This window comes from Heptranchias perlo, chromosome 27 (genome assembly GCF_035084215.1).
Source record: "Heptranchias perlo isolate sHepPer1 chromosome 27, sHepPer1.hap1, whole genome shotgun sequence".
Lineage (NCBI taxonomy): Eukaryota > Metazoa > Chordata > Chondrichthyes > Hexanchiformes > Hexanchidae > Heptranchias > Heptranchias perlo.
Genome location: NC_090351.1, coordinates 30,269,216 through 30,284,571, shown reverse-complemented (window position 1 = coordinate 30,284,571; position 15,356 = coordinate 30,269,216). Strand labels below are relative to the sequence as shown.

The 15,356-nt window shown below is 42.6% G+C and overlaps 1 protein-coding gene across 1 annotated transcript in view; it reads left to right on the top strand.

Annotated features, from left to right (window-relative positions):
* LOC137344519 (acidic mammalian chitinase-like) overlaps window positions 1–15,356 on the top strand; it is a 179,126-nt gene that overhangs the window by 10,289 nt on the left and 153,481 nt on the right. Inside the window, exon 2 of the mRNA XM_068007554.1 lies at window positions 5,863–6,313. The gene's annotated coding sequence lies outside the window, so the exon portion shown is untranslated. The remainder of the gene's footprint in view (window positions 1–5,862; window positions 6,314–15,356) is intronic.

Below are 15,356 nucleotides of genomic sequence, written 5' to 3'. Positions count from 1 at the left end.
TATATAAATGCAAGTTGTCGTTGACATCAGCACCTTTTTCTTCAAAACAATAGATTCTTAAAATATATTATTTTCTACAGTTCTCTCCCCCTGTGTCATACTTTATCCCAGCTGTAACAGCAGATTGGCATCTCTATGATAATGCCATTTTACAGTCAGTTCCTTGGAAATGGCAAGAGTACCAGGAGGTGAAAAAGGTGGATAGGTGAAAATAGGTGGAAAAGCAAGTTGCGATGAGGACACAAAGGGCCCGATATTACCAGGGAGGCGGGTTGGCAGCGGGGTGTCGACTGGGCGCGTGGGTAATGCGCCTACTAAAATCGGTGGGTTCCCCACGCAATCGTAAGTAAATTGAAGCCACTTACCTTGGCTTCCGGGTTTCGCTCTGGAAAGCTGCGCAGTGGGCGGACTGCGCACCCGCATCATAGGCTGTCAGCTGGAGGAGCCCTATTTAAAGGGGCAGTCCTCCACTGACTGATGCTGCAGAAAATAGGCAAAATTACAGCATGGAGCAGTCCAGGGGGAAGGCTGCTCCCAGGTTTAATGATGCCTCACTCCTGGTCTTACTGGATGGGGTGAGGAGGAGGAGGGAGATCTTCCACCCGGCTAACGGTAGGAAGTGGCCTGCCTCTGCCACCACGAAGGCCTGGCTCGAGGTGGCAGAGGAGGTCACCTGCACCACCAACATAACACGCACCTGCATACAGTGCAGGAGGCGCTTCAATGACCTAACCAGGGCAGCCGAAGTGAGGACACTTTCTCATTCCCCTACACTCTGTCTGCCACATCACTGCCCCCACCCCACATCTCCTTCTGCACTGCCAACACTACTCTATCACATCACTCCTCTGAACCCTCATCTTCATCTTACCTGCACTTCCTCACCTCCCCATTACTCATCCCACCACTACCACTCAACCCAATCCTCATACAATCTCATGGCTCTGTCTCATACTCACCCTCTGATGCATCTCTTTCACGGTCAGCCTCACCCCATCTGCCACTACCTGTGCTGCAGCCACAGGATATGCATCATGTATGTGCAGTAGGAAGCATAAGGCAAACGTGTCGTGAGCATGAAGGGGATGCACAAGGGTGTTTGAGGGTTTGTCATGGTATTTACTGTTATTTGATTTCTGATCAACTCACATTACATATTATATTGTCACCACTACTGCCACGTCTTGGCCATTCTTGACTGGGTGTGCAATAAGGCCCTTTCATGAGGTTCTCCGTGAACACCCTTGATGCCACCCATTGGGTCACCCTACAGTGGGTGTATGTGTAGTTGCACGACTACTTTGTGCAGGTGCCTGTTGCGCAGCACTGTGTTGTGTAGCTCCAGGTGGCGGAGGTGGACAGCGTGCCTGGTGAGGCTGGTGATGTTGCTCGTGCTCCAATGGAGTGATGAATACAGCTATGGAACAATGCACCCCCCCATCCTGACAGTGTGAGTGTGAGGGGGTCCGCAAAGTGGGTAAATGTGTTTGGACAGCAGAGTTTAGGGTACGATGTAATAATTTGGAGTGTGGAGACAACGGTGAGGCAGGCAAAACTTTGTCTGAAGTGATAGAGTGCCTTGCTGCAATGAATGAAGTATTCCCCCCAACTGTCAAGGAATCCTCTGCATCTCAACAATGGCTGCTGACTGAAACACGTCTGCAACAACAGGGAGTGTTTCCCACAGCATGGGAAACACGCTGAGGAGAGTCCAAAATCACATCCCTGCTAAAATCTCTTCCCCAATAAGGTCTGTCAACAACCTCAAGTATCTCCCTAAGTATCTAAGCTGTCATCCCGCTGGCTTTAATTGCCGGTGGGAGTCCCGCATGTGGGGGCTGCGCGCTCACTGATTTGCGTCATTGGGGAACCCGGAAGTGGGCGGGTTGGAGCGCTCCGGGATTCCCCAGTTTTAGGAACCCCCCCGCCACGAACGCACCCGCTCGGCCATCTGAAAATTGACCCCAAAGTGTCTGCGAAGGGATATTGACAGGTTCAGCGAATGGGCAAAAATTTGGCAGATGGAATATAATGTGGGTAAATGTGAAGTCATCCACTTTGGGAGGAAAAATAAAAAAGCAAAATATTATTTGAATGGAGAAATACTACAAAATGCTGCATTTTTTTTTATTCGTTCATGGGATGTGGGCATCACTGGCGAGGTCAGCATTTATTGCCCATCCCTAATTGCCCTTGAGAAGGTGGTTGTGAGCCGCCTTCTTGAACCGTTGCAGTCCGTGTGGTGAAGGTTCTCCCACACTGCTGTTAGGAAGGGAGTTCCAGGATTTTGATCCAGCGACGATGAAGGAATGGCGATATATTTCCAAGTCGGGATGGTGTGTGACTTGGAGGGGAACGTGCAGGTGGTGTTGTTCCCATGTGCCTGCTGCCCTTGTCCTTCTAGGTAGTAGAGGTCGCAGGTTTGGGAGGTGCTGTTGAAGAAGCCTTGGCGAGTTGCTGCAATGCATTCTGTGGATGGTACAAACTGCAGCCGCAGTGTGCCAGTGGTGAAGGGAGTGAATGTTTAGGGTGGTGGATGGGGTGCCAATCAAGCGGGCTGCTTTGTCCTAGATGGTGTCAAGCTTCTTGAGTGTTGTTGGAACTGCACTCATTCAGGCATGTGGAGAGTATTCCATCACACTCCTGACTTGTGCCTTGTAGATGGTGGAAAGGCTTTGGGGAGTCAGGAGGTGAGTCACTCGCCGCAGAATATCCAGCCTCTGACCTACTCTTGTAGCCACGGTATTTATATGGCTGGTCCAGTTAAGTTTCTGGTCAATGGTGACCCCCAGGATGTTGATGATGGTGGATTCAGCGATGGTAATGCCGTTGAATGTCAAGGGGAGGTGGTTAGACTCTCTCTTGTTGGAGATGGTCATTGCCTGGCACTTGTCTGGCGCGAATGTTACTTGCCACTTATGAGCCCAAGCCTGGATGTTGTCCAGGTCTTGTTGCATGCAGGCACAAGCTGCTTCGTTATCTGATGGGTTGTGAATGGAACCGAATACTGTGCAATCATCAACGAACATCCCATTTCTGACCTTATGATGGAGGGAAGATCATTGATGAAGCAGCTGAAAATGATTGGGCCTAGGACACTGCCCTGAGGAACTCCTGCAGCAAAGTCCTGGGGCTGAGATGATTGGCCTCCAAAAACCACTACCATCTTCCTTTTTGCTAGGTATGACACAAAAAATCAACATACAGGTGCAGCAGGTAATCCGGAAGGCAAACGGAATATTGGCCTTTATTTCTAGGGGGATGGAGTATAAAAGCAGGGAAGTCATGCTACAACTGTACAGGGTGCTGGTGAGACCACACCTGGAGTACTGTGTACAGTTCTGGTGCCCTTATTTAAGGAAGGACATACTTGCATTGGAGGCAGTTCAGAGAAGGTTCACTAGGTTGATTCCGGGTATGGAAGTGTTTTCTTATTAGGAAGGATTGAACAGGTTGGGTCTATACTCATTGGAGTTTAGAAGAATGAGAGGAGATCTTATTGAAACATTCAAGATTCTGAGGGGACTCGATAGGGTAGATGCTGAGAGGATGTTACCCCTCATGGGGGAATCTAAAACTAGGGGGCATAGTCTCAGAATAAGGGGTCGCCCATTTAAGACAGAAATGAGTAGGAATTTATTCTCCCAGAGAGTCATGAATCTTTGGAATTCTTTACCCCAAAAAGCTGTCGAGGCTGAGTCATTGAATACATTCAAGGCTGAGTTAGACACATTTTTGATCAGCAAGGGAATCAAAGGATATGGGGAAAGGGTGGGAAAGTGGAGTTGAGGTAAAAATCAGATCAGCCATGATCTAATCAAATGGCGGAGTAGGCTCGAGGGGCCGAATGGCCTACTCCTACTCCTATCTCTTATGGACTCTTCCCCTCGAGTTCCAGGCATGGAAATGCTGCTTATTTCCATTTGGCATCTCCCTGCACTGTCACAACTGAGCTGGGTAACACACTGCGTAGGGAGCACTATAGACACACATCCAGATTCTACCAGGCCACAGTGTAGCACTCCACCACTCCCGAGGTCTTCAACTGTGTCTTTATAACGTGACTTACATTAACTGTGCTCCTACAATCGGTGAGCTCGCTAACTTCTTCAAGCCAATTGCCTCATTGTTTGGGCAAGATATTCAAAGCAATCAACAGAAAGAAGTGATTCTTTCATTTTTTTAACTCACTGTTTAATTGAAGAAAGTTGCAGTCCTGTTGCTTCTAAGTCAGAAGGTTGTATGTTCAATCCCCATTCCAGTACTTGAACACGTAACCTTGGCTATCACTTCAGTGTAGCACTGAGAGAATCCTGGAGGTATTGTCATAAGATCTTAAAAGCGGTGCAAATGAGGGATGCCACTTGGTCCATGTCACTTTATCCATCCTGACAAATATGTGCACTCCTCCCCATATTGTCATCTAACTTTCAGACTAGATGTTAAACTGCCTGTGAATTGTCTTCCTATGGCATGGTTAGAAAAGGAATGGGGAGCTCTCCAAGTGTCCTTACTGCAACCAACACCAACAAAACCAGATTAACTGATCATTTACTGATTGTGGGATCTTGCTGTGTGCAAACAATGCAGCCAATTTTGCAAACAACAGTGACTGCAGTTCAAAAGTAATTTACTTGATGTGAAGTGTTTTGAGATATTCTGAGGATATGATAAGGTGCTGTGTAAATGTAGGTTCTTTCTTACTGGATCATGGGTTCAACATTTCTATGATTTACATAAACAGTAATATTTTTATTAAACTATTTCTAGAATTTGGGGTAAGATAAAATTTTTCTATTTTGTTTGATAACGCTCCCATGAAGCACCTTAGGACGTCTTACTATGTTAAAGGCTCTATATAAATGCAAGATGTTGTTGTTTTAAATCCCTAGAGCACTGCTTTAAAAGTTGGGTTTCTTGATATTACAATCCCTAATCTCATTACTTCTGTGTTTTTCTGCAAATGTGTTTTTGTGTCATTGCTAAAAGTTGTAATTTAAGCTGGTTTTTCACTCCATTAATGCTCCACTGGTGCTGCTGGTTCCCAGCACACAGTTCCTGCACAGCCGATGGCAATACCAAGGTAAACTTACCAGATTCACAGAGATCGGCAGCCAGGATGACCCAGTAAAAAAATGATTAATGAATCTGGCAAGTTTACTTCGGTGTTGTCGCCAAAACCCACAGGTCCTGAACCATGGGCACTAGCACAGCACTAGAACAATATAGAAACAGCTTTTGAGATTGTTTTTGGCTCTACCTTTACATAGAGCTGTTGGTGATGGCGTCACAACCTTTGTTTCCTCAGCTGAACATCTTCAGGCATAGTCTGGCACCATACAATGGAATGAAGTCAAAAAGAAATAGGGAGTTTTCTTGGAGGGGACTTTTTGAAAAACATTTTTAAAATGTTTTTTATTTCTCATCATTGCTCATCATTCCCACTTTTGTCATCCACTGCCAGCATCAAGGATTCCCAGGCCAGGGATAGTACAGGTTAGATGAAAGGAAAAGATCCCTTAACCCCAATCTCACAAGCGCACTCCTATTGGACCAGGCTGAGATGACTCTTTCCCACACCAGCATTCTTTGAGGTGTTTTTTTGCGTGCGTGAGATTACCAGTTAATTGAGGCTGTCCAAATTAATTTTACAGAGGATTCCTAAGGTCAGCTGAGAGGAGACTACATCTCATTCCTCAGGACTGGACTTTATCCCAGATTGAATGGGCAGCATTCTAACCCAATGAGGAGCTCAAGATTTTAAAAGTTCAACAATCAAGTTGACCTGTATGAACAGCAGCAATTAATGTGTTCTTTTTAATGCAATATGCAACTTCTTATTTTGTTTCTTTCCAAATACAGGTAACCAAAGATGTTGGCTGAACATCAACATTCAAAGCAGTAAATGAATGATGTGAAAGTTAAGTTGGTTTGAAATATAAAATGTTGGACAGACTTCAACAGATTTCAAGACAACATTAATTGGGATGTGCTTGAGGCCACATTCCAGTTTATACATTGCTTCCCTTGCCAGTTACAATGACCTACTGTTCAAATTAATTTAACTTGTCACATCATGGGCCCTAGACCTTGCCCAAACAGGATTGCTCATTTATAGAATAACTGGGTCATACAGGATACAGAGTGACCATTCCACTGAGAGTGGGCTGGGATCCAACCTGCAGCTGACCTGTTTATAGAAGGAATTTTTTAGCGCTCGCTGTCAGAACTCACACATGGATAATAGGCCACTCGGACAAGGTACCTGAGAACCACCACCACCCAAAAGATCATTCTCTACCGGGCCTTCAAGGTAAAAGAAAGAGTGAGAAAACTGAAGAGAAAAAAAGAATAAAATCTGTTGTTACTTTGCAATAATATTTGTAGATACATTTGCTCTGTGAATGTTATTGTGCAGAACTTGTGCAACTTTTTCAGTTGTTGGTCTTCTGGGGGCTATAGCCACAGGCAATTTTCATTTATGTTGGACCAATTTGAAAATGGGTGAGTTTTCAAATCGTGGTAGAACTGGGATCCTCAGGATAAGCACTTTCCTGTTTATTGTTTCTCATTTTTTAAAAACAGAAATTATGTAATGGAACAACCCTAGCTCATTGTTGACATTTTCCAAGTTGGCATGTTGCAACTTTCATAATTTGCAGGCCAGTTCCCTAGAGGCAGTAAAACTGGCGCAGATGGCACAGACTTGTGGGGCCAGTGTCATTGTGCATTCATTAAACTAAATAATTTCACAGTGCTGTGTGCATAACAAAAGATCCACAAGTGGTTTCCAAAATAAATCCAATGAAGGTTTCTACAAGAAGTGGTCCAAAAACAAATGTAACTCAAGGTTGTACATTTGTTTGAAAATCACGTCCATAGTCCATAAATAGGTGTAAAGTTAAAAAAAAACTGTGCTTGGATTACACACAGAGGGAAGTACACTCCAAGGTGTTAGACTCTTAGAATCGAGGCCACTGATTTGTAATTTTCTCAGTAACATGAACAGAATCGCAGAATACAACCCTCAGGACATTGGTAAAAATCCTGTAAAATCCCAGAATCTATTAATAAAAATGGAATTTGACGTATTCAGTCACCACAAACCAACAGACCTAATTATAAACAGGCAGAATTGGGAAATGTGATTCTCAGAGCATCGATAAAAATCCTGGAATAACGTGTAATAAAGGTGGAATTTCCTTAATTCCATCATAATCTACTGACACAACTGAAAGAATTGGCCAACATCTATCCCAAATGCTGATCTCCAACTCCTCAAACCTTCAGCATGTTACAGCTGAAATAACATAAGGTTAGAAGGGTGATGTAGCAGATAGTGGATATCTGTGAGTGAGTTTACAAGGCACTAAACCAATCCAATGGTTTAGATGATGTTATAAACAGCCATGCAGGAAAAGTTCACCTCTGGACTCCATGATTCAGATCCCTACCTTCACCTCACTTACAGAGATTGATGTCATTTATGATATAAAGTAGAGGGCAGATTTTTAATTGAAGGAACATCATCTTCATGATCAAGTTAGTGGCTATCCATTCCCAATTTGTTTGCAAACGCTCAACAAGACTCTCTACCACTATCTCATTTAAATTGCAGACTTGTCGGCAAATTGGGGTCTATGATTGGGACCATTGCTGCTGTATAAATTCAACATGAATGATATATGTTTTATATAGAAACCATCTAGACGCCGCCATAATGCTAAGCTTTAAAGACTGTGGGCTAAGAAAGAGTGGCCATTTGTCTTGCCTTGTCCACTGTGACATTCAAAAACCAGGGAGCTGTTAATCTGGGTTCTGCTCATCACTCGATTTTGTGAAACAAAAGCCAATCCAACCTTAATATATTTCAGCCACATCAGATGTTTCGCTGTCTGTAAGGCAAATGCTCGTATATTTCTTGTAGCATCTTCAAGATTGCCAGATAAGAAAAGGCAATTAAGTTGGATCCTGAGTCAGTTATCTTAGATTTTGATCAGATGTGAAGTTTTTCAAAACCAGATAAATTTGTATGCATTGCTATCTTGTATCAGGTTTTCTTATCTGTGGCTGGCTTCTTTGAACTATTAGATGTGATTGCAGAATCCCCCTTACAATTTGATACAAACAAATGGTTTTTCACAGGAAGGAGCCTCATGAGCCATTTTATTTTCAAACCACAATATGATTACCAATGAAATACAAGAAGACTGCTTAACAATTGATATGAGGAGCTGTGACAGTATGATGGCTCCACCATTTTTCATTTTCACTGTTCATTGCTATTCTGACCACTTCCTGGAATAATAGCAATGTGATTTTCCTCGGGAGGTGGCTTTGGAAGTCCGAAAGTTTAGTGTTCATGACGCAGTATCCAAAATTCAAAACCCAATCCCTCTGAGTCAAAATAACCGTACCCCATGTGATGCCTATTTTCATTTAAAGGCACAAGGGCCAGTTTTATAAGAGTGCCTGCCAGAGGCGTAGATTTGTAAAATAACCCCTCTAATCCAAGATCTTGAAATTACTGCTGGCGATTTTACTGGGAAAATGCTTATTGCATTCGTATAAAATTCTCCTGTCCACTAATATCCCCAACAGTAATTACTAGGCTAAAGTTTTTAAAGCTGTTAGCCTAAATTTTTCTCTTGCCAGTATGTGTATGCTGGCAGCATCAACCAGCGAGTTATCCTGGCATCACCTCTGGCATTCATTATACACCAAGATCCAATGGGTCAATCCATGCTTGTCAGTCAGTAGGATGGTACACAGTCGGGTCAGATGCTTTGACCAGCTAGTTACACATTTCAGGAGGAAGGATGTTCGCATCGATTTGTTACTCAGCAGGTTAGTAAGCATTCTGTGATTCCACGAGCTGGTGTACAGTCATGTTGCATTGGGACATGTACACATGCCATGACACAGCAGTTTAGTACGCCAAAGAGCTACACCAACAGGGCATTAAGGTGCGGTTTTAAGATTAATGGAACAGAAAAGAACAAATCTATCCACTTTCATAAGAAAATACAAGGCACGTAATTACATTAACAATATTCTTGAAAATGGGAGGAGACCTTGTTTACTTTGATTGCAGACCTGGTGAATTTGCCAAGAAGCAGACAGTAAATAGGATCTCCTGTAAACAGTTCCTTTCAGGAGGTGAAAAAGTTGACAGTGGCTCATCTCATCGAATCTTGCATGATCAATTCTGATGAACTACATCTATCTGTTTAGATTTAACATTCAGGGTGCAGTCAAGATCTGACTCAATATTACATTAGTGACGGGAATGAAAAGCAAACTCTGTAGAATTGAAAATATGTGAAATCACAGCAAAATGTGGCTACAAATATCCAACTAAAATATCAATAAATTGATCTTAAATCAAATCCAACCACGATTTGACATTAAATTACATTTCTTAAAGTCATCTTCTGCTGGATAATAAAGAGAATGTGACAAACTAGTATTTGCCAGGGTGAAAATTAAATCTCCTCTCTGACACCCTCTCCTTTCCCTTCATAGGGCCAAAGTCCTGGGACTCCCTACCTAACAGCACTGTGGGAGTACCTTCACCACACGGACTGCAGTGTTTGAAGAATAAGGCCCACTACCACCTTCTCAAGGGCAACTAGGGATGGTCAATAAATGCTGACCTTGCCAGCGACACCCATATCTCTAGAATGAATAATATTTTTTTAAAAATGCACAGGCAATCCTGAAATTGGGCAGTACGACCAGGCAAATGAAGAAAAACATTAGCTTTCCTCGATCAGAATGTAAAAGTCTGGAAAATGTTTCAATGTTTAATAAAAAACACCAGAAAGAAAAAAAAATTGCATTGAGGTGGAAGAGGAAGTTGCAGCCTTATTGGTTCAGTCCAAGTTCAGACTCAGTAGATTTGCCTGAACTAAATCCTGGTCTGTCCACTTATTCCACACAATTAAAGAAATAGACAGAGAAACATGTGTCAGTAACAGGTACAGTAATGTAAGAACTGCACCGACAGGTAAAGGGTAGAGGTTAAGTGATTTGTCATACTTGTGTGCAGTCCCACATTTTAATTGGGTCCCAGCCATCCTCTCATCACTATAGACACCTTGACTCATCTGAAGATAGTCTGGTGAGGCAGGCTCCTACTTGTCTGGTGTTGACATGTTTCTATCCACCATTCCTAGACAAAAATGCACCAGATTTCTTCTTAAGTAGTTTGGAGGTGTGCTGAATGTAATTAAAGTATTTCTATTTGTACTGTAGAGATGAATTGGTTCTCAGGGTCACTATTCAATCAGTGACGTACCTCTAATTCCTCATCATGCCTAGAGGAGCAAAGGGTCACTTCCTTGTAGCTTAGTGATCCAGTAGTCACGTATGCATTAACAATACTTTCTACTGGTAGAGTGGGGGAAGCGAGGAAAGGAAATCAATGTTTGTTCATTAGTTTGTTCATTTGTTCTCGAAGATTCTTGAACTAGTTAATAGGATTGGGTTTTAAATTTTGGATACTGCTTCAGGAACACTAAACTTCCAAAGCCATTGTAAAATAAACAGAAATAACTATTCTGTCTTTGTTTCAGATTTCCAGTATTTGCATTATTTTGTCTTTTTAATTTGCACTCCATGATAAAATTTAGAGGAACTATTTTATTATCACATCAATCCATTGTTACAGCTTCTATTAAAGACTCAAATTATAGTTCCTATTATCAGTGGTTCAACTAATCACATCGTGCTATCATGCCAGTTCAAAAGAATACCAGTAATATAATGAAACATGGAAAAGCCCATTGAGTATCTGATAGTTAGAGCCTCTTAAACTTGAGCTCATCCAAAAATTCTGCTGTCTGTATCCTAACTCGCACCAAGTCCCGTTCACCCATCACCCCTGTGCTCACAGACCGACATTAGCTCCCGGTCTGGCAACACCTTGATTTTAAAATTCTCATCCTTGTTTTTAAATCCCTCCATGGTCTTGCCCCTCCCTATCTCTGTAATCTCCTCCAGCCCTACAACCCTCCGAGATCTCTGCACTCCTCCAATTCTGGCCTCTTGCGCATTCCTGATTTTAATCACTCCACCTTTGGCGACCATCCTTTCAGCTGCCAAGGCCCTAAACTCTGGAATTCCCTCCCTAAACCTCTCCTCCTTTCTACCTCTCTCTCCTCCTTTTAAGATGCTACTTAAAAGTACTTTAGTGAGGAAGGTACAGGAACTTCCAAGGGCAAAAAAAAAGTTCCCAAGGAATAAATGGTGTTTATCCCAAAGTGCTGAGATAGACTAGGGAGCAGATTTGTGAGATTTGTCAGATTTGTGAGGCACTGACAATCATTATGAGAGAGTCACTGGAAAAATAACAGGCTAACATGGTGCCTATATTCAAAAAGAGTGACAAAACGGACTTGGGCAACTACAGACCTATTAGTCATACTTCCATTACATGAAAAATACTGGAATTGATTATCAGGAGTAAACTTGAGGATCCTGGTGGAAATCCTGTTAACGCCGGCTGCAAGAAATTTCCCGGCCCTAGATTCCGAAACTAATTGCAAAGGGGCCAAATTTGCAGATTTTACCAAACTAGAAGGGGCTGTGGATTTGAAGGCGGCAGCTCAGAAATTACAGGAGTTTACAGCGTATGTAAGTGGGCAGAAAAATAATGGGTTACATTTAACATAGACAATTGTAAGGCACATAGGAAGAACAAAATAAGTGGCACATGAATTTCATGAATGGTGTTGAAATGTCTAAGGATGCAAACATCTTAGTACCTCAACACTCAACAGTTGGATGCTGCAATGGGGAGACTTTATAGCTTCTCTCTGTTATATGTATATGTTTCACTTAAATCTTTAATTTTCTTTTCTCTAAAACATAACTTTAAATATTTTCTCACAAATAGACACAACTTTGATTGGCTGAAAATTGACTCCAAATGCCAATTTTTTTTTAGCCTACCAAAATCTGAAGATTGACACGGTGATATTATAAATGCAACCAGATCAGTTTTGACCATTAAAATCAGGACGGGCTGCCAATGAAAGCTCAATAGTTGCTGCAGAGTCCAATTGCACCCAGTCATCCATTGCACCGTTGAGTTAAAGAGATGCTGGGGCAGCTGTGATCAGTCATGTGGTGATATTATTGCATCACTGATCAGATCATGGAACATCCTCCATTTACAAACTGTTAAAATGTCTTTCAACATAAATGTTGAAACACTCTTACAAGTAAGTGAGATATTACAGCCACAATCTGCTTAAAGTTTACACATACACACTCTGAGGGGACTAGTGGTGAGTTCTGTTGGGTCTTATTGAATGTAAGTGTTGCTGCTTCTCACAGAAATACATTTTATAGGCAAACCCACTTCCATTGCCCACATTCTGGTAACGTTGTCAGATGTATTGTGGTAGTACAAGTTGTCCTTACCACATCCTACCCAGGCATCTAAACGAATCATCCAATCGTGCAACAGCACCTGCCTTTATGAACACAAGCACAGCATGTTTTACTTCAGTCAACAAAACGTGAGAACCACAAAGCACAAACATTTGTATTGTCAGTTTAGCATCCAGTGTGACCCTTACAAGTACCTCTTTTGGTAGCTCCTTGGGACGTTTTACTATATTAGAGGTGCTACAAGCAAGTTGTTGTTGAGTGCACCAACTGCTTTATAACAGTACCCAGTGGAGGTCCTGAGAACTATTTAAACTTTATCTGTAACATTTTGATGTTAGGACGATGGGACTTCCAGTTAAGCCCTTGTAGTCATTTCCCTTGAAATTAGGTGCCAGATGCTAGAGTTGATTCTAATATTTTATTTTCTTCTGAAGCCATGTTCTGGAGTACAGTTCCAAGAGCACAGCTGCTCTCTGCCACTTCCCTCATTTGGCCATTCTTGGTGGGTAGTGATGTCAGCAGGTTATTTGACTGTGGAGCACGGCACGGCAGAACCCGATTTTGTCCTTATTTTTCCAACAGGGGTCACTGGATAGCAAACAGGAGTGAACACTGGTGGTTTTCTCCCTTCCCTACCTCAGAAGCACTGAGGCCAACTATTGCGCCTCTACTACTGTCCCGATTGAGATCAGCTAACCCAGCACAGACTTGCCCCTTCTTGATCTGTTTGGTTCAATTCTACATTAATCGGTGAACTATTGAGTGCAGTTAAATCTAGTATTGTTCCTAAAGGCTTACTTTTTTCTTGGTGTGTTTGAAGCTCCTAATGTCCAGTGAACCAATCAATGCGTCACAGTGGAAAACAGCCCTTGGAACATAAATTTTGCCAAGTTTTATTTTTTAGTTGATTCATCAGACCAGCAGAACCAGGCAAACTGGTTCTGTGGAAAAACCCTAAACCATATCTCATTCAAATTGCCATCTTCCTTGTAAGCTAGCCTTCCCTGATAGTTCAGAAAGCTGATCTGGTGAGCAATTGGCTCACAGAGGCCAGGGGAATGTCCCGGCTTAGTTCCCTTTGATTCCTGATCCATGCTGAGTTGACTGATCTCAGTAGGGATGATGATGGTGCTACAATTGGCCCAAGAGATTGTAGGTCAGGGAGGTGAAAGTTGGCCAGGATTCCCTCTCTGGCCACTCCTGTTGGAAACGGGTGCGTGTAGACAGGATTGGGCTCAGCTGGGCTGCTATGCACAGTCAAATAGCCTGTCGTTAAGCACTATCAAGTTCACACATAAATGGTATATAGCTATTTGAAGGGCAACAGGTGTTTGTGGAACTGTACCCCAGCAAGGCATCAACACCCTCAGGAGAGGGGGGGTGGGGGGGGAGTATGAAAATTGGCCAAGGAAAGCAAAAAAACAACACATGTAAATCGTTCACACCATTGTTTTAGTCATTAAATCAGAACTGTTATCTTTTGAAACCAGACAGGGTGGTTCAGCTCTGACAGGCTTGTTTCCAACGTGACCTACTTTTAAAGTCGATAAACATTTTCTGCACCAGTTTCATTGAAAGTTGACTACAGAGTCCTTTCTTTTTCTTTATAATTGCAGATTAAATTTCCATTTCATTCACTTGTTAGACTTTGGGATGTTCAGTTTTGACTCTCAGATGATCTTTCAACCACCTCAGTTGTTTTTATGAGCAGTTGCCGATGTTTTTGGTGATACATATCCCTCTGTGTGCTGTGTTTTTGTATCTATATCACATAAACAGAGTATACCTGTAGATATTTTCAGTAAATACACAACCACAAGAGCCAGAATTTAGATCTAAAACTTGTTGATGTTGGTATTTGCTGTGGAATTCATACACCATTTTTATCTCGCTAGAAACTCTTTGTCATACACACAGTGAGCCTCAAAATTCAGCCATGTTCAATTGACAGTGGGACAAACAAAAATGGCTAGAAAAACTGATAGAAGAGTGCAAATCCTCAAAAAAAAACTTGGCACGGTTAACAATTTCAGTGTCCTACAAAGTCTAAAACTTGCCAACAACAATAACGTGGACATATATACCACCATTAACATAGAAAACCAATAGTCGGGCTTGAAGTGACAACAACAATTTGCATCTATATAGCACCCTTAACATAGTAAAATGTCCCAAGGCGCTTCACAGGAGCATAATAAGATAAAAATTAACACCGACCCAAAGAAGGAGATATTAGGACAGGTGACCAAAAGCTTGGTCAAAGAGGTAGGTTTTAAGAAGAATCTTAAAGGATGAGAGAGAGGTCGAGAGGCAGAGAGGTTTAGGGTGGGGCCCAGTCAGCTGAAGGCACAGCTGCTAATAGTGAGGCAAAGGAAGTTGTGGATGCACAAAAGGCCACAATTGGAGAAACATAGAGAGTTCTTGGAGGGTTCTAGGGCTGGAGAAGGTTACTGAGATAGTAACCTTCTAGATAAAAAGGGGACGAGGCCATGAAGGGGTTTGAACACAAGGATGAGAATTTTAAACTCGAGGCCAATGTAGGTCAGCGAGCACAGGGGTGATGGGCAACCGAGTTAGGATATGGGCAGCAGAGTTTTGGATGAGCTCAAGTTTATGAAGCTAACAACCCAATTAGAGGAGAGAGTGCTGTCAACTGAGTCAAAATTACACTAGTAAAGGAGAGGTTATAAGGCTGGAGGAAGTTGTAGATATTGGTGCAGGAGAGGGGCGGGGAGGGAGACTGTGGAGGGATATGAAGACAACAATGAGGATTTTAAATTCAATAGATTTGTGGGCAGGGAGCCAATGTAGGTCAGCAAGGACGGAAGAGATGCGGGGGTATGGGGCTCAATGCACCCAAGCGTATGGACAGCTGAGTTTTACGGATGATGGAAAGTGGGAAAAGAGGAAGGAGGGCATTGGAGGAATTGAATCTAGAAGGGATAAAAGTGTGGAAA